Source organism: Falco rusticolus, chromosome 7 (genome assembly GCF_015220075.1).
Source record: "Falco rusticolus isolate bFalRus1 chromosome 7, bFalRus1.pri, whole genome shotgun sequence".
NCBI lineage: Eukaryota > Metazoa > Chordata > Aves > Falconiformes > Falconidae > Falco > Falco rusticolus.
In genome coordinates, this window is record NC_051193.1 from 9,660,081 (window position 1) to 9,680,580 (window position 20,500).

Genomic DNA, 20,500 nt, shown 5'->3' on the forward strand with positions numbered 1-20,500 from the left:
CAGCTCGATGGAGTGAATCCAAGTGGGTTTGGCAAGTCAGCTGCTCCCACCACCCACGCACATACACATACACACACACACACACACACACACATGCGCGCGCGCACCTACCAGTATTTTATTTGCTGAGCAACTTTTTCTTCTCCCCCTCGTCCCACCCACAATGGCTGCTTGGCCAGGAGGGCAATTTGTAGTTCAGCAGTTCAAAAGAAAGCTCATTTATCCTGCACTGAAAACTGTAGCAGGAGCACAGCTGCCCTGTTCTGACTTGTCTGGAGTGATGGAGGTGCTCCAGCACTGAGCTCCCATCTGAAAAGCCATGTGGAAATCTTCCTGCTGTCACACCAAGCAGTGTCTGGCATCGCAGGGCTAGCTCTTAAGCCTGGAGATGAGCAGGATTCTCTGCTGACATCTGAAGGAGCTTCTTGCTTCCAGGCAGCTGGGAGCCAAGGCATCAAAAAATCCACCCTCTCGGCTTTTCCAAAGCAACACCAGAGTACCATGCAAGCTCCATGGCTACATAAAGTGAACAAGATATAAGAAACTGAATAAAAGCAAAGACCTTCAGCACTATAAGCACCTCAAACAATGTAAGGACTTATTTTTTGTGTTTTATTACTTCCATCACTGGTTTTATTCTCTTTGCAAAATGCTCAGCATCCAGGCAATATTAAAAGCACCTGAACAGTAAACTTTCAAAAGGACTCAGCCAAGGCTCAAAACTTTGTTTTCTTCCCTTTTATCTACACCTATGAAAAAAACTGAATGAAAGCACAAGTTAATATTTCTGGAGAACAAACAAAAATGCCTTTCTGCCTCCAGACTTGCAGCTGCCTTTCCACAGGAATCAGCTACAAAAATGTGCTCCCTGAAGTCCTGCTGACACTATTTTCTGATTATGGTGCACAGGGATAATCTGACCTGATAAAGCTGGGTTTTTTCCCCTCCTAACAGGACAGTGCATGTTTCAGGAGGCAAATGGTGTTTTTCCAAAGAAGCAGGGCAGAGGTAGGAATAAATATTGAATGCTGTATTTCTTCATTAATCGTGGAAAATAGAAAGGATATGTAAGTGGAAACTATCCTTCCTTCTGCCCCTTGCAAATCACCTGTGTCTGAGGCGAAGTCAACATTTCAGCTGGTAGGCAGTCAAAATGCTGCTCAAGGAAAGGTGGTGCCCTGGTCCCAAAGTCACGTGCACCATTTCCCCCAGGCGGTTCAGATGTTACTCTTAAGATCAGGCACGTCCTGTATGAAACAAATACAAGAAGGTTGGGGTCCTGCATTCTTCCACCTCACCCACCCTGGTTTGGAAATAAATGCAACTAAACTAAGGAAAAGGGCTAATTCAACTTTGTTGTGAAATGTGATGCCTGTTTAGTGTTTGGGATTGTGCTGATCCACTGCTGCTCCCTGCAAAGGGCATTCTCCCCAGCTTCTTTACAAGCTCATGGGATAAACGACCCAGGGACAGTGACAAAACTGACTGAAGCAAGCTTGTGCTTCTTACATCCTCATCTTACCTCCTGCCTTATCTGTAATTAATATCTGTAAAATGCTTTGAACTTTCTTTTTCTCTTATCTCAGCTGTGGTGCAGCCCCTGGATGCAATGAGTTGGAAGTCTCCTGGAGGGATCTAGGCTGGCAAACGGGAGCAGTCTCTACCTGCTTATCATTTGTGTTTTGCAGTATTAAACATGATTGCAGTCAAGCACTTCTTGCGAGCTTTAATATTAATGTGGTTTATTTTGGTCAACAGGCTAAGTCTATTCAGTTGTGGTTCAGATCAAGCTGTGATTTTCCGGAGTGACTGACCAAGTTTCTCTCAACAGCTTGCTTCTGCAACGACTCGGGTGATAAGTACATGCCTGTGTAATACGAGAAACTTCAGGGGGTAGAAGGAAAGGTTTATGAACCAAACCAATCTAAGGCCGTGGTGTTCTTAGCGGAGGCAAAAATATGACCCATGTGGGTACTTTATTCCTCTGTATATCTACAAATTTCCTTCCATCAGGCATATAAAGTACAGACCAAGGTTTTAATTTCTTACAAACAGTTGCACAAAGTAATTTTCTATGGAAAGATCCAAAATAATTCAGCACCAGCCCCTTTCTTAATTTCTTTTTTTTTATTTCTACTATCTCTAATTACAGGCATGAAATCCAGGTAATAAGTGGGTTACATTTTCTGCTAAGAAAATGATGTCTATAATTATAGGCGCATGTTCAACTGAGATATTGTGGCATCCAGTGCTTCCACAAAGATGATAATTGTCAACCTTTGCACTGTAATTAAGTCTAAATGGGAATCCTAATCGTTTTCCAAATGAGCAAACAGTAAGCCTATCTTGATTGGCTCTGTTGTGGCAATGAATGAAACTGATTTACTCTATGAGTTAATTAAGTTTTATGAAAGCCCATGGCCCCCTTTCCTCAAAACCCACAGTGTCAGCAAATATTTGAGCTAATTAGCTCTGTATTGTTTTAATGCTGTGTGATAGCATTACCTGCATTATCCTGTTAGGAGCCCTGGTTTTCTGCAACCTTGATTTCAAGTTTCCTCCCTTGGAGCAACTACTTTGCCTTTGATTCACCTGTTTCTTGGGTTCACAGCCTTCTTGTCCCTTTGAGGCTTATGGTTTCAGCAAAGCTCACAAACAAAAGAAGATGCTATGCAGTTTGGTGCTCAGCTTTCCTTACAAACGCTCTTTCTGCCTAACCATGACCAAACAGGCTCAGTGTAAGTGACGACATCTCACAGGCTTTCTCTTCACTGCTACTCGTGTGGGGTTCTTTTCCCTATCAAATGCCAGTGCAGCCAGCCCAGCAGGACTCTGCTAAGCATGAACCCGACAGGGAGGTCCTGCAGATTGCTGGATGCCGTGTATCATCCCGGTAAACAGTTACACTAGAGCCAGCCAGAACCAATGTGGCTTGCCCTTGCCTTCTGTCCCTGCATTCAACACAACTTATTCATCCACTACAGTTAAAGAGATTGTTTGAATTCTCCGTTTGCTTTGCTCTATTCCTACAAAAACAGCACATGCATATAATTCTGTAGAGGAAGAATCGGGGAGCTCTTCTGCATCACTTCACAGCCTGCTCTCCCAAGGAAGCCACGCACATGTCCAGGAGATCCAGACATGGGTTCAAGTAGTGACTGCTAGGAGCTGCCACAGCTGGGGATGGAGAAGGATGGGAAATTTTGCATCCACTCATTAACCGATGCCAATCAGCACAGGTACACTAAGTCAGTGCAGATAGACTGATTCATTACATGTGAAGACCAAGTCTGGTTCCCCGCTATCTCTGCTTTCTCACCTCAGTTGTTTTCCTAGAAGAACACATTTATTCTTCCTTTCACGAAGGACTTGAGCTGCAAAATAAATGCAGAGTAAAATGTTTCCAATGCTCTTGCCCAAATATAATGATTTGTGCAATTTAGTGGAAAAAATCACAGAGCTGAAAAAATATATGTGCTTCCTGTGGCGAGAGCACCTGAAAGGCAATGAAATTCCATTACCTGAAACAAGCCCATAAACAGCATTACAGAGCAGCCACTTGTCAGTGCTAGATGCTATTTGTGGGAAGCCACTAATTGCAGCTTTCATAAAACGGTTTGACTCCCTTCCAGGCTGATGCACAGTGCATTCCAAGTGGGTGATTTAGAAGCTGCAGAAAGCCAATGCCCCAGCCACAGGGGAAAGCTGCCACTTTTGGACTCCCTGAGGATTGTTCCCCAGCTGAGCAAGACATTGGCCACTTCCCATCAGCTGCCTTCCGTGCTGTCAGTGTCTCCTCCTCCATCAGAGCAACCGCAAAAATCAGGGACCTATGAGAGCAGGAATGGTAGCACATTGTACGGGGCAGCCTCTGTCTCCAGCAGACTCCTGGGACTTTGTATTGTAGGGAAAACTAGGCGGAAAGACTAAGACTGAAATACGTTTGCCTAAACAGAAAGAATCAATGTTGCTTGAGATGTAACTCTCAAGTCCTCATGGTGTTAGCAGGTATGATGCTGGACTTACAGGAGACCTCTTCCCTCTTGGAAGGACAGCTGGAGGTCAGGCAGGGCATACTGTTTCCCCAAGTAGTTTGTGAAGACTGCCATTAGTTTGTGAAGACTGCCATCTTCATGACAAAGTCATGGCACAAATGATTTTCTCATGGCCATACGAACCCACAGCCGAAGTAGCTCTTTCCAGCCTGATGCTTTAGCAAAAGATCTTTCTCCCTAATTATCTTTCTTCTTATGTAATGTGGTCTCCCTTATAGAACAAATAATGGAAATGAAATTTAAGTTAAACTTCTCAACTTCATTCTGAATCCCAAACATACACACTTCACCTCTGACCCCAGGTTCACTTCATATCTTGCCCCGTGAATCTATGTGATGACACAATAGGACATGTTTGATTGGCAGGTGGGAAAACGAGCATGCAGCAGTGTCCTTTCAAAGCACACAGCGCAGACAACCTGCTGATGTTCAGATAGTTTTCATGTTCTTATCTCAGTGGAACTTGTTCACACAAGCAAGGTTTGATTTTATGTTATCCTAAGCCTTGCCCTATACTTGTCTTAGTAGCTGAAAACAAGTTATTTAGCCAAAGGCTCCAAAATTCTCACTCCTTTTAAAAATAAAAATAAACTGATCAGTGAATTTAAAAAAGAAAAGAAAAAAAAAAGGAAGAGAAAAAAACAGAACAGTATTTTCAGTGGCTCATGAGCTGGAAAAACAACATTTTTTAATGAGGAAAAAAAAAAAAAGATTAAGGCCACTCACCAGCTGAAAAAGCAAGCACTTATTAAAACAAAATATTTAATGTTCACAGCCATTCAATGGTTGGAAAAGCATGTTCTAATGACCACGTTTAATAATGTTTAGAGCCACCCAGGGCCTTGAAAAGCAACTTCTTGCCTAACGTTACAGAGTTGCTGGTTCTAATAAATAACTTGCATGTTGAACCCACATGTAGTGAATTAGATTCCCTACTGCTTCTGGGGAGAAAAGGGTTAAGAACCTGAAGCTCAGGGTCCCTTCTGCTGAGGGGAGGTAGAGGCAGGTAAAGGGGAGGGGGAGAGAGTGCTGCAGAAATAAGCTGAGCTCTCTGCTATTCTTCCCAGTGAGGAATATCCAGCATCCAGAGGGTCACCACATTGTCCCAGCGTGAGAAACTGGAGAACAAATACAGGTTTTCTATTGCCAGGGAAAGAGGGGAGACTGTGCCACTGCAGGCACCGCCTGCCTCTTCACAAACAGAAGGCACTGGAGATCGTAACTGGGCAAAAGAGGCCAGGGACAGAGAATGGTGTGTCTCCAAGCTCCCTGTAACATAAGATACTCTTCTTCAGTTTTGCAATTCAATGGCTTGTCCTGAAGCAGCATCTCAGATTTATTCAAAAGCTCATCGTATTATCCCAGATGATATTTGCTGGGGAACAGTCTTACTTTAGCTGTTTCCTACTCAGAAGTGGTCCATGCATATTGAAAAATGGTCTTAATTTTGCTACATTTAAAACAAAAAAATGCTCAGGACCTACTCCAAGAAGAGCTGAGATGTTGTGAACTAGCCCTCTGAGCCTTTCAGCAGCGTGACTGCTTTGAATTTGAAATAGCGATGCAATTTGTTGTCAATATTTCACACTCCTCTAATTTTTAAATGTGGAAAATAAGTGCTTGGGGTCATCTCGCCTTGTTGACGGGGATTCAGGGAGTCGTTCTGAATCCCTCTGTGCATTTGGAAGCTTTCCAGAAGCTCAGCACGGTACCTGCGAAGCAATTTGTCTTTGCAAAAATATTTTGCCATTTAAAGCCACTAAGTGGCAGGGGAAAGCAAGTCCTGAAAATATATGTTGTGCTTAGTGCTGGTTCATAGCTGTGCATGCTGAGGGTTTTAAATGTAATGCAGTAACCCCTCCTAGAGAAACCGGTTCCTAGGCTTCTGTTAAGAGTACCCCTTCCACCCAGCAGAAACAGGAGAAATCAATGTATGTTAATCAAAGTATCAGATGTAAAAGAGATCTATCAACAAACAGAAATAGGACCACTCTGCTGGCATGGTGCCAGGCATCTGGCCAAGACTTTGTGCAAATAAAGATACAGTAAGCTACAGCAAAAGCTCCCAGCACAGTGACGAGATGACAATCAACTGCAGTGTTTCAGCTCATGCTTGCAGAAGTGCGTTGTGCCCATCCGACCCTACATCAATGACCAACGCTGAGCTCAGACTGCAATTAGGATGATGACAGAAGTTGTTCTGAACATCTGACTTCAGCTGCCTCAAAAGAACTGACATTCCTTGGGCAAAACGGGAAGCTTCAGCTGTTTAATTTCAGATGACACTCATTTGCAACGTCCCAGCTCGTTGCAATGACCTCCAGCTGAAAGAAGGTCTCCGTTAAGGGTGCACTAACCTGAACACTTGCAATGTCACAGCCTCACCCTTCATCCCCAGTGAAATAGTTTTCTATTCAGAGAGAAAACACACCGGTTATTTTTTCCATGCTGAAATGCTGGCTTTGTGCTGCCAGCTAAAAGGCACGTGCAGCTTTGGTGAAAAGCTGTATCTGAAGCGCCATCGGGTAGTTTGAATCTATCAGCCACTTCAGATGCTGCCCATGGTCAGCAATGGGGGAACCTCCATGGCAGGACTGGGTGTTCTGGAGCTGGAGAAGAGGGACACCAGCAAATCAGAAAGCTGCACAGTGACACGAGGCATTGAATGGATTTGGAGGTTTAGGGTGCAGCATACCAGATGATCACAGCTGGGGACCACGCATCTGCCACAGAGCCTAACCTATTTGTCAAAAGTTGTATCTGCATCAGTGTGTCCTGCCTGGTTCACAGGGGCCCTTTACAGCCTCCCCCAGCCTCTTTCCTCCATGACTGAAGAGTTTAGCACAGAAGTCCAATGCTAGGAAAATTTGCAGCCTGGATTGAGGTAGAACATGGCCACAGGCTGAGCTCCCAGAGCTCCTTGGCTTTGCACTGGAAAGTGCCTCCCCTGAGACTGTTAGCCTCCCAGCAGACCTGGGAGGATGCCAGCAGGTCCCAGCACTGATGCAGCAGCACATGGATGCCTGCCAGGTGCGCCACTGCCTCAGCGTGCCCTCCTGCACAACGAGCAGGGACTCACTCCTGCAAGGTATCACACAACGGTAGTTCACCTCTCCACGGCTGCAAACAGCAGAAACTTTCATCAAATATGCAGCAAATCCTTCTGCTTCTTCTAGCACAGGGCTGCTGGTGATCCCTTCCGTGTCCACCTCCCCTACCAACCTCCAGCATTCAATCTTCTGCCAAGGGATGACATGATTCTGTCCTGGCTCTGGCCTGTGCCCAGCTCTGCTCACAGCACAGGGGATATGCAGAGCAGGGCTGGGAGACGTAGCCCTGCCCCACCGCCAGCCACGGGCACCCAGCCAGCTGGTGAGCTTGGGTTTCCATGTCACTCCATAAAGACAATTACAATCTCTGTGCACTGCACACCCCCTGCTTCGGACACACGGCATTCTGTGTCAGCAGAAACCCTCAGCAGTAAAGGGGGGAAGGGGCCCTTCTCCCTCCTCAGCATTCGGAGAGAGTGATTTCAACCATCTTCTGGCTCCTGCACCTAGCTGGGCTGCCCCTTCCTTACTGCCAGCCCCAAAATTTTGAGGTTTTCCTAAAAATCCTGAGAGCTTTCAATTACTGGTATCAATTAGGTGCAACTTTTTTTATTTTTTCTGGATGCAGTGAAATCAAGAAAATGGCCTTTCCTTCCTCTTCTTCTCCTTATACATTATGTTTAATTGGACCTGAGGCAGAAGTTAGACTGATGCTAAAAGAGCAGGCAGGGAGGGCTGTGGGATAGATGTGGGGGAGGTATTGATTGCTGGGAATAAGCCCAGAAGAAAGATCCTGGGGAAAAAAAAAAAAAAAACCAAAACCAAAAGGACTGAAGGTAGCAGTTCAGCGGGACATATCTACTGCCTCTCCCAGCAACTTTCAAGCATACTGAAAGAAACTAGTGGTTGGTTGCCTCTCATGGGACTTTTTCCCATTTTCTGCAAACATCCTGAAAAAATCCTACAGCTTAGCATCCCCAGCAGCTCCCACCACCTACTTTTTCTAGCCTCCAGCCCTGGTTTTGTCCAAGCTCTCACAGATACTGTGCAGATGAGAACAGGCTACAAGAATCCTGGGGAGGAAGCACATGTCTTTCTGTATATCGAAATGAAAAATGCCCCGGATCCAGTTTCCTCCTCTTAAGATCGTACAAAAGACACGTGCTGCTTTCTCCTGAGGAGCTGTGGGGAACCACCTTAAGCCCTACGACAGATTTGACAACAGCTGCAGCCATGATTAATGTTTTAACTACATTAGTATCCTTATTGGTGCTAAGTGGTTTTTCATATATTTGCTCTTCCACAGTGGTACTACAGGATATTTATCCACTAGGAATGCTATGCTTTAAACAATAAAAGGACGTGATTCTGTTCTCTCCTGCACCAGATTTTCACTCGTGATTCCCAAGGAATTTATTGGGACTGTTCATACTTTAAAGTAGTGCAAATAAAGCAAAAGAGAAACAAAACTCCAGATCTGAGGAGTAATTTCAGCAGTGGGGTGGGCTGGCTGGGGAGGGCAGGTAGCAAGGAATACTCTGCTATAAAAGGACACCCCAGCATCCTCCAAATTTCTCCTGCTCCAGGAAGTTTTCTGGGGTGATAGATGAAGAATGATCAGTATGAAACAAGTTGAGGAGGATAGATCTGATGTCGAAAGAAGCCAAATACAGTAAAGTGAACTTGCACAGTTAAGAGAAACTGAAAGGGATGGAGATGGAGAGGTGGGGCTGCGTATGTGAAACCTGCACTTGCCTTGAGCTCCAGGGATAATGAAATGTGTGAATGGGGTCTGGCTGTGGTAGGACATGACTGGAAGCAAGCAGGATTCACCTTGTCCTGAGGAACAAGAAAACAACCAAAGTGAAGACAGAAGTTAATCCACTCACTTCCCAGCACAGTTCTGAAATGTAATTATAACCATTTCTTCTAGGATTATTATGACGTCTTTCACTGAATCTTTGTTTAAAGATTTCTCTAAGAGCAAGAAAGACACTCTATCTGCAGAACTATGCTGAAATATCCTTATATTTGGTCTGTTCAGCCTTTGCCAGATGAGCTAAGCTGCAGAGATAAAGCTTTCCCTGATGGTGCTGTCACCTTTCTCCTTTGCAAAAAGAATAATAGACTTAGGGAATAGGAGACACTCACGGCAATGGCTTTCTCAGCTGCCTTTGTCTTCAAACCATCCCAAAGGTACTTAGTTCCCAGGGGAGATTCACAAGCCAAGCTTTTTTGGGAGGGAAAGGGAAAAGGGTGAGGGGAATCTTTCAGGAATTTGGCCACATCTGGTGCTCAAAATTTACTGCCTCACATCTGAAAAAGTCCATGTAAGGCAAGACAGAACAATTGCTCTTTAAAAAATATTCACCAGGCATAGCTTGTAGGGTAGCTGTTGAAGTGGACACGTTTATAACCACATCTTAATAGTCCAAGAGTAATGCGACTGCAGCTTCTGCACCATCGGCCCGATGTCTAGTATAGTGGAAGTAAATTGGCTGAAGGAGTTAGGAGTGCAGAGGCTTTTCCTGTTGTTCTCGTTCAATTTGGGCTAGTGGCACTGAGGTCAACAAGCAGGAGTGTTACAGAGTTAGCTTCTGGTTGCAACCCATCTTGGGGTGAACTCAGGTTTGTGCCCAGAAAAAACAATTTTAAACAATGTAGAAAAAAATAGATTCGGCTTTTAGTAAAGTCTTTTTATAAGTTAAAAGCATCTAAGTGGCTCTAGTGACAATAGTTCCTGATTTCAGAAACTGCTGTTCATTACAAAAATGAAACTTCAGGTTGGTCAAAGGTTAAGCCTAAGTTACCAGGAACATAGTGAGAAACTTTAAAGACTGGGCTTGGAAGGTGAAGTGGGAAAATAGTGAGATGTTGCTAAACATCAAGTGAAAGAGTTGAAAATGTGTGAAAACGTGGTGCTTTGCTTTGCCGAAAAAAGCCAAACCTTTGCAGCGAGTGTACTGGGCCTTGTGCTGGAAAATGGAGACCTCTGAATCTGTAAGTGTTGTTACAGAGCAACAGAGGTTTACAAGAACATGAGGAGTTAAATCTTCCTTTCCGTTGACAGGACTATTTTTTCTCCTGGTCTGAGAAATAACCTGGTTAGACTCCTTGGAACAGCTGTTTTCTACCATCCTTGTCATCTGTTTTTCAAATTACCCAGATATTAAGTGATTATTTCTTATGATTTCAGTCTGAGACCATCTGGAATTCTTGAAAACTCCCATCACTTCAGGTTTCCCTTCCACCTCCTTTACATCCTGTCTTCCTTTCTTTGGTCTCAGAATTATTTTTTCCCCTAAAAGGCTGATGTTCTTGAACATAGGGATCTGGCAGGTTCTCAATTCAGAGGGTACAGGCGTGCAGCAGAGGAAAGGGTATTAATTATTCTTCATGAATCCTGACTGTTTTCAGATTCTTGTCTATCTAGTAATAATTCCAAGGGAAAGGACCATCTGAATTGATCATGAAATGGCTGCTGTTGTAAGATAATTCCTCAAAAGTCTTTAGGGAACACAAACTATGTGACCAGCGCTCAGCCTCTTGCTGAGATGAGGAAATTGCTCTCCTCCTCCTCCCATCCGGCGGACCTCCATCGCAACAGTCAAACCCATGACCTTGTCACCTAACCCGAGGTGTATTCCAAATGTGAGTCAGTGACTAAGATGCAGACCGCAGGCCTGAAAAGCTCTGTGGTGGAACATTAACCAGTAAGTGTATGACCTGAAAGTTAACATCAAACAGCAGGACAGGCAGAGCAAGCATGGCTGTAAAGGAGTTGAAGGAGACAACAACTGTATACGTTAAAGAAATGAAACATGATGTCCCATTTCACAGCATGATGCACTTTACAGATCTGTTAACAACATGGCATCTCAAGACTTTAAATGCAGCAAATGTATTTTGCTAGTTTTGTAACAAGATATTGCATATTCTCTAATTTGCCACCTGCTGCCCACGTTACTCGGTGTGCATGCTAAATCACGTATCTCTCAGTACAATTGCATTTAGTTTCCCTCTCTCCAAATCATCAAACACACCTCTGCTCCCCTTGCACCAACCTAAACTGATTCATCAGGGGTCAGCACTGCGTTCTCCTCTGCAGTGCGGCAATAAAACGGGACTTGTGGTTTCTCATTTTGTTTTCCTATACAGATTCCTCGATGGAATACACCAGGGACTCGAAATGGGTTTTATTTGTCTGCCTTCGGGTCATTTGTGGTGATTGCTTACTCTTTGTAAAGGTTACCACTGTCAGCACCGTGCTGCTTTGATGTAGCAGTCTGCCACTAAGAACAGCACACACGGGCAACACATGGATCTTTGCAGCCTCTCCTGCTGTCACACGTCTCGTCCTCATGATATCACCAAGGCTTAGATGGACCTTATCTTGCAAGTCAGTCTTTTTCCCTGTGAATAAAGTGTGATGGATTTTGTGGCCTGGCTGGTCACCTGCAATGTGGCGGGGCAGAGGGGTGCATGACCCCAGCCAGGCAGCAGCCTCAGCCTTGCATCCCGTTCCACACGTCTGGGAGCGAGGAGCTCCTGGTCTGCCGAGAAACCGGGCGCTTGTGAATCTTCCTGTCTGAGCACGGCCAAGAGGGAAATGTGTGAGTGATGTGCAGGGTCTGGAGTGCTATGTTATCTCACTCGCTCTGACACAACGGTCCTCACTACACCCTGGTCACACTGGCCCGTAAGCCAGCCCTGCACAGGGCCACCAGTGGCAGGCAGCCTAGGCACAGCGCTGCACCCGCGCAGCTCCCCAGCTTTTGGGGTCTAAGGCAGGATCTCTATGAGGCAGGTGTACTGACTCACTTGAAATGAGATTTAGCACCTGTAGCACATCATTGCAGACGGCCCTTAATGACAAAGTCCTGGGTCAGCAGTAAAAGGATGATCTTTGACCTAGGACCACTGTGGCCTATAGGCTCATAAGCAACTAAAATGAAATAAGAGCAGTGTCCAGCAAGAATTACAGACTAGAGAAGGACCTTGAGAAGTATTCATCTACATGATTGATCTGGACTGGACTGTGCTGAGCTTGGGAAATAAACTCAGGACTGAAGTTATGCTGCTTTCTAAAGCTACCTGACACCATTGCTGCTGAATTGGCACCACTGAGGTCATTGAATGATGGGTTGAATTTTTGTCCCACCTGGATTTTGAACACTCAGCAGCTCCCAGGCACCAACGCCCTTCCTCACAAACACATTCATCATGACTGGCATTGATAAATTAGTCAAGGAGTGACTGGACATGAACTAATGAGCACCATTCGGCTAAGGCAGACGCATGCTAAAAGGGCAGCATAATGGGAGCTTTCATTCCACAGGATGCATCTGCGCTGGAGACCTTGTCCAGCCACAGCTTCACAAACCCACAAGCCTCTAGTCTGTTTGGGATGCAGGACATTGTACAGCTCCTGGCAGCAGCTCGGTGTAGGTAATGTGCCCGCCCTGCTGTGTGGCCTCCCCATGGCCCACGGAGCCAGACTAGCACAGCAGCCTCTGTGGAGGTGTCCAAACTCACCTACACCGATCGGGATAGGAATCGGAGCATGCCACTAACGGTGATTAAATATCTACTAATGTTGATGCCAGGACCACAGCTGGATGGCAGATGGATCATTAGATCCTCTTCTGAAAGACAGTTTAAGATAAAGAGACAAGTGGGTAGAGACAGTTCCCAGGATCGCAGGGGGAAATGAGGCTCATGGGACACCCAAGAGCCTCTCAAGACTAAGGGCAGACCTCTATTGTCAGTGTCTGTCTGGAAGGACAGGTCCTTGCTACAGCCTAAGGCAGCCTTTTCCCTGCAGCTATGCCCTAGGACGGAGCTCTCGGTTACCGTTCTCAGACATGTTCTAATCCTGCCTCACTCCTCTTTCTCTGTTCTGTCTTGTCCCCTCTTCCAGGTCTATATTCATGGATCAACAACCTCCACATACTATGGTAGAAATCTCCCTTGTCAAAAATTTCTCTGAACTAGAATTACCTAGAAACCTCAGAAGTGGCCAGTTTTATCTGTGAAAGGCAAAATTGTCCCTCTTCACAAGATGTTCTTCAGACTACTTAATTTAAGACCCTGGAGTCTGCAGCAACTGTTTCCCATTTGTGGCATCTTCTTTTCCATACAACACGTGTGACCAAAACCCCGATGTAAATACTGTGGCATTGCATATCTTCATGAGTACACACTGTCATTTTCTCTTTTGAAGATAACTGGCAGCATACTGGATGCAAAGAACAGCTGGAAGTAGGGAAGCAAGAGGGAGATCAGATGAAACTGTGAGTAAATACCATAAGGATTGTGTAGTGTGGGTGTTAGCTGGGAGATTCCTAGAAAACTGAACTAAAGTAACAGCCTCTTGGCTTTAAAAATAATTTGTTTGTTCATCTAGACCCAAACATCAACTGGCAGAGAACTGCTAGGGGCAAATAAGGATATAGCCAATGCAAATTTGACAGTTGCTTTTTGTCAGAAAGATACATTTCACACCCATCAAGTATTTAATGAATACCCATGCAGCTTTAGAAATCCACCACAGGGTTTTTCTTCCCAGAGTTTTAGTCTGGGAGAGGCAGCTCCATAGAGCACATTACAGCACAGATCTTCCTCCATGGAACATCTGGCAACAGAATGGTAATTGATGTTGTATAAAAAATAGATCATCTGTATGCTATTTTCCACCCTCCTCAGGAGGGAACCTTTTAATTGGCTGATAATATCCCCCCCTTCAGTCTGTCCTCTGAGAGGATTATATAAATCAGGCATCTGAAAGGTCAAGGGATTCCCAGGGGAAGATCCACAGAGAAAAGCCATTTTACTGCCTTCCCCCCAAGTTATGCAGAGGAACCACAGAGGTCCAAATCTACCCCTTGCATGGGCACCAAGCTCCTGTGGAGCTAAAACTCCTACAAAAACATTTGCTTCTGTCTTACCAGGGAAATCCCAGAGTGGAACTGTCTAGCCACCAGTTCCAGCAGTGAGTTTGCTTGGGAGGGGAGTCTGGGCTCCCCGCCGTCCACTGCAGCTCCTGGGCTGGAGGCAGCAGCTGTGCAGCCTCCCTTCCCGATGGGGTCTGTGCACGGCCCATTTGGTGGGAGGCTCTCCTGCCACCATCCACCCTGCTGGCTGCTTCAGCCACGACTGCTTCAGCTGCCACTCGCTGTCCTTAGGATGTGCCCCGGGAGATGTGTTGTTTGTGCTTCCTCTGAGAGCTGGGTTCCTCCAGCACCCCGGATGAATTTGCAAGCTGTCTTTCCCCGTGACATATACCTAATCGCTTTCTGCCGTGCCAGAGGTCCACCGCTGGCTTTCCCAGCAAGCACGTCCCGCTGTCCCCATGCCCCTGTTGGCACAAGCCAGCACACAGCTCATCAGCTGGGCTGTGCTGCATGGCCCTGGCACCCTGCTTGCTGCCGGAGCTGTGCGGGGGAAGAGGAGTCCAATCCCTGCCCTGGCAGGAGCTGGTGCCCACAGGCTGCAAAGGATGAGTGGCTGCCGTTTGCTCCGTGTCACGATTCCTGCCGCCCTCTTCCCCATCAGGCACAGGCTGTGCTTGTCCTATTCTTACTGCTACTGCTGTCAGAAGAAGGCAGCATCCCCGCTGCAATTTTCTGCATTGCATTCAGGTGCTTTGACTTTTTTGCTGTTTCACGCTTCGGCCATTCTGTTTTTTCTCTGGTTTGCAAATTGATTAAGCCAAATAGAGGGAGAGGGCATGATCTACTGAATATGGGAAGGGGGAGCTGCATGCAACTGTCGTTTGCCAACCAGCCGCTCAGACTGCACAGACATGGGCATGCAAATAAATGACAAGTAGCTGAGCCGTAGTAAGGATAAGATGGGAGGAAATTAAAGGTGGGAAACTGAAAAAGCATTCATAACTGTGATGCTGCAGCATAACTGTACCCTCTGCCATGGGACTCCAGCCTAGGGGCAGGAAGAAAACGGATATCCTGCCCCAGAGACCAGATTATTTCACTCACTGAAATTAGCATGAGGATGGGTTACAGATAACGATTTACTTAACTAAGCAAAACCAAAGCTTAGATAGAATTGGTTTGCAACCAGCTGCATCTGACCATGTGACTACATCATGGTGGGTTAATGACAGAACCCAGGAGTCAGATCAATTCGTGGTCTTTGGCTTCAAAAGGGAAATCAAAAAAGAAAGAAAGAAAGAAAAAGAGCATCTATTTGCCTTCATTTCCTGCGCTGATGAAGTTGCTTCCAATACTTGCAATTAGTCTCTTCTTAAGAAAGGAATTAATTAGCATCATAATATATCTTCAAAGTTCCAAGAAGAATAAAGGGATCTGGCACAAAGCGGGATTCCTGGCATGGAAATCAGCCCCTCATCTAAGCAGCAGGGGTGATTGTACAGGCACAGTAGTGTGAAACAGGGGGACGAACTTCTATTTGCTGCTGGAAGATTTTTGATGAATAAATCAAAATCTCTATCGTGCCTGGAGGTGCTAGTAAGGCACCTAGTGTTCAAGGAGGATTGGTAACTGCTGTGCGCTACAGGCTTGGTTCAGCTCCATGGAAAGCACCAAGAGTGTTGTCACAGAGTTTGGGGGGACCGAGCTCATGCCCCAAGCCTGTGCTTCAGCTGAGGATACGCTGTCTTCTCCCAGGGACTAATTCAGCAGCCTCCACGCAAAGCATGAATCTCCCTTCTGAGCCACCAAAGTACATACTTCAAGTCAGGCAAAAATCATTCGTTTATATCCTCAGACAATTCCAGCTACCAGCACCACTGCGAAAATATAAATGTTCTTTATGTCCTGTTTATTGGGGCATCTTGATAACTTATCTGGAGACACTCCGTAGACACATTGAAAAAGGCATCCCTGTAGTCAGACAACACAGGCCACCCAAATGAAAGATGATGTAACAACAGATGAAGGCAGTTCATCATAGATCGGCTGGTTGCAAAATTCAGAAGAGTAATAAAGTGACAGGCAGCAAGAGTCACAACCTGCCACACATCTAAATGCCACCGCAGCAGTAGGAGCACACTGTAAATCATGGCAGAAGATGACTCGGAGGTGGTATCTGAAGGACAAATAGCCATTGCTTCATCGGCCACTGACACTCACACAAGCCATGGCTGTGCGGGGCTGTGTTACTCGGAAAATGATGAGCCAGATAATGTCAAGCCTGAAATGTAACCCTTACATTCCTACCTGCCTTGAATGGAAAAGTCTGAAATAAAAGAGGTGCTGGAAACAAAGAATGATTTTATGTATTCTTTAAAAATAGTGACTGGCATCTGTCAGTGCATCTCACACACTTCCTTGAAGGTTTTTGCTGACATTAAACAAAAGTGTTTATTCTAATCTCATAGTTAATAGAAAGGAGGGTGGAAACACAAGAGGTGACATGAAATGCAATTATGTTTTGCAGTTCAGGGTGAGCAGGCAGGTGCAAGCAGTCACTGAGCAACCCGCTCCTTCGGACAGCCATTTGAGATGGCTGCACTTGTTATCTTCAATCTGTTTACAGAGGAGTAATTGAAAGTAGAGATGTCTATCAAGCCAAGTGTAACAGTTTGTTCATGCTTTTCTGCCCTTTCAGTGTAGATGAAACGATGGCAGGAGTGATAACGGACAAGGATCCGCAAGGTGTGAAACCTATCTGATTGGCACCAGGAGATGCTGTGATGAGCACGCTGTCAAGCTCGCCACCACAATGATGTTATTTTTACAGCTTGTGACTCATTTCAGCTTGTGCAATTGTTACAGAGCTGCTTCTGGCCACAGGGGCATACGCTTGACTGGGGTGGGATTCAAGATAGATTTTGTGCAGGTAGCCGTGTCTGTGTCTTAAAAAGGCAGCCCTGGGAGCAGAGCCCCCAAGCCTGCTGGTGCACAAGGACGGCTGTGCCCAGAGCAGAAGGGTGAGAAAGGGATGCCATTAGCTGTGTACCCAGGACATGCCCAGGAAAGAGGGCGATTCTAGCTTCACTTTGCTGTTTCATTTACTCCATTTCACAATTTCACCAACTGTTTTCTTAGAGCTGTAACAGGAAAATTCTGTATTACATACTTTCAAACAAAAATCAGTGGCAAGTGAAACATGCAGGTGGTTTTTTTTCCCCCTTTTCAGACCTAGAGCTGTGCACTGGGCAGGCTCCCTAGAGTGTGCTGCAGATTCCCAGAGTGAGACCTACAATGACCATTCCTGCAAAAATGTATGCTGACACAACAAATTTCATATTGGTGCATGTAAAAATGTAGTGAGAAAAAGAACATTTCTGAGATATGATTTTTTCCCCCCAAATTCAGAAACTTTCCTACTTAGAAGATTCCTTATAGCCAGCAAAGATAAAGTGTAAAGTTCAAGATGGAAAGCAGGCTGTGGGTAAGCCCAGCTCAAGCCATAGCACAAGCATCTCCACATGCATCTCTAGCAACACTTCTCATTGCAGGTGGCGAAATAAAAATAATATTCCTATTATATTTTCTTCCACCTCACGTGCATAAATTGCTCATAACGTAACCTGCCTTGGAGAAGTAGCAGGCAAACCCCCAAATATTTAGTATTCTCCTTTTAAACTGCTTTGTGCTAGTCAAGGACAACAGTTTGTGTGAGGAAATCAGCTTGAAAGCCATGGAGAGGCTGTGTGTTAAGTCAGAGCTGTGTCTGTGCGGGAGTGGTATCACACTCACAGGGTAGCGACAGCAACAGCCAAGCAGAAAAATAAAACCAGGACTTCTCACCTAATGGAAAGTGCCAGCCACGTAGTAGGGAAGCAAGTGAACATTTGGAAAGAGCTGGCGTGGGGTGGGTAAATCTACTGCTCCAGCTGCAGGCTGCTAAATGCCACAGCAGGCATTTTCTCAGTGCTGTGATTACTGAGGAACACCACTAGAAAGGAAAATCTAGAAAGTAGCATTGAATGCTGGAAGACAAAAGGAAAATTAGGGTATTCTATACCCCCCACCAGATTTAGAAGAACAAAGTCAGGCACAGGAAACTTCAGACCATGTCGTCACTCGTTGCACTGTTTAATCCACAACTAAAAGAGTATTTGAAAGGTTATTTATTACTGGGAAGAAAAAAAGAAAAAAAAAAAAAACCTCACAAACTGGCACAAGGGCAAAAGGAGAAGGGTTTACAGTGGTCCTGGACCTAAAGAAATAAATCCAACAGGACTTTATGAGAAAAGAGAGATGTATGAAGTTTGGACTAAGCTCCAAGTATCTCCCTGCTTTTTGGGATGATCTTATCATCGGATTTGAATCTGGGCTGTGTTTGGTAGAAAACAACTTAAAAATAAAAAATGCATACAGAAAGAAAACACTGTCCTATATCTCAAACCTTCCAAGTTTGCTAAAGGTTGCTTAACAATTCAGACATTCCCTGCATGCATACATGTAAAACAAAACCCACCAGCCACGCTGCCCCCAAATCCCATTTATTCATTTTCATGCTCTTTTGTCCTTGAGGCTCCAGCTGGCACCAGCAGTGGCCACAGCCAGTAGTGGAGAGCATCCCCCATGCCTCCGCAGCTCTGCGAGAAGGGTTGTGAGAAATCTCAGAAGGAAGCCTGCGTAGCAAAGATTTTTTTTCTCCACTCCTTTTTGAAGGCGCAACATGACTGGAGAGCTTAGATAAGGTTCCAAATGCATCTGTCCTTTGGGGTGAGTACTTGCAGCCAGAGCCTGTCATACAGACCAAGGCTGAAGATTCCCACTGTCACAGACAGGAACTGGATTGGGCTCCACTCGTACAATTTCTCCCCGTTCTTTTCCATAACTAAAGAGCACTTCCCAGCTATACGGTTGCATTCCCTGCTGGCACAGATGATTGCACTGCACTGGATTGCCCCACAGTCAGCTTACTGGAGAAGGAAAAGTAGTAGAGAGAATCCCTAGAGTTTTAACTGCTTTAAATAAAAAATAGCATGGATGAATGTTACTCCTTGTATCCTAATAGACAATAAAAACACTGTCGAATCTACTACAGGCTTAAATCTAGGGCTGAGATTTGTGGCTAGCCAGAACCCAAACCCAAACCCAGCCCTGGCTCCTGCCCAAGTGAGTCTGATTTTCATCTCTTTAGCTGTTCTAATGCTATTGCTTGTGCAAAGCCTGAAACTAGCCAACATCCTCACAGTAACTTTGGTTTCCTTCTTGCTCTGAGGGCCAGAGAATGGAAGAACAGAGCACAGAGGGCTGTTTGTCTTTTGCAACCTGTCTTCAGCTCCATAGATCAATTTGCGAAATTAAATTCAAGGCGTGAATGGCCCCCGCTGCCCAACCGCTCCAGTATCGATTTAGCCCATGCTGTCTGAGCCCCACACAATATTTATGCCAAAGAGCATTTAAAAAAAAAAAGAAAAAAGCAGCTTCTTCAATATAGTCTGACATTCAGCAGAAAAAGAAATGAAGGCAAGGAGGGGAGGGGGAAGGAAAGGGGAAAACAGTCGGTTCCCAGAATGAAAAGCACAGACATGTGTGTCAAACGGTTTTGTCTGGAGCAGCGGGACCAGGTGGTGAGAGGATGCTGCAGTTAAGAAAATACTCATCTTTCCTTCCTAGCAGACGTGTCTGCATAATTGCAATTTTGTTGGGCCACGTTGGTCCCCTGCAAGCTTTGCTGAGGCAAAACTCCCTCAGAGATTAAATTATTAAGCATGGAAGAAATGAAGAGGAGAAAATCAGGTTCAAAGTTACCTGCTGGATGGTATTTTGATACAGAGGAGATCATCAATAGGGAAATCAGTATAAATAAAGCCCTCACCCAAATTTTTCTCGAGGTCTGGATGCTAACCTCACACTGGAGGGATTACATGGATAATCTGAGCAGGCAGATCCCCAGCAGACTGTAACAAGGCTGCTCTTCACAGTGATTTTGAAGCTTAGCCCTGTAGTAGCCATACACTGATTCCGGTGAGCTGGAAGCTGCACACAAACCCGGAGCCAGCAGGCAAAGACACGTGTTAGCACCCAGAAACCAAACCTGCCTCTCTCGAAACAAGGACACACAGTAAATCTTTGCAGGATTTGCTCTAAGCTCTTGCCTCTAAGCCGACATTCACCAGGTTATCCAACAGAACAGGGATATACTGTTATATTTCTCATTTACCCACCCACAACTCATCAGCTGCTTTTACCAGGGAAAAGAAATGTCAACAGCAGCTTCTTTCCCAGCCCAGGCAAGGGGCTGAACAGATTCACTCATTAGCTTGGTGGCACTGTTATCTGTCTTTTCTCTCTTGCCCTCCATTTGCCGTCTGGGATATTACAATTCACTCCGGTCTTTCAACCACTTCCCCTTTGTTCACCTCTCTTTTGTATTTCCTTTTCTGCAAATACTCCAGCAAATGAGCTCCCCGGCAGGAACAAAGGCATTTAAGGCTAATGTTGCTACTAC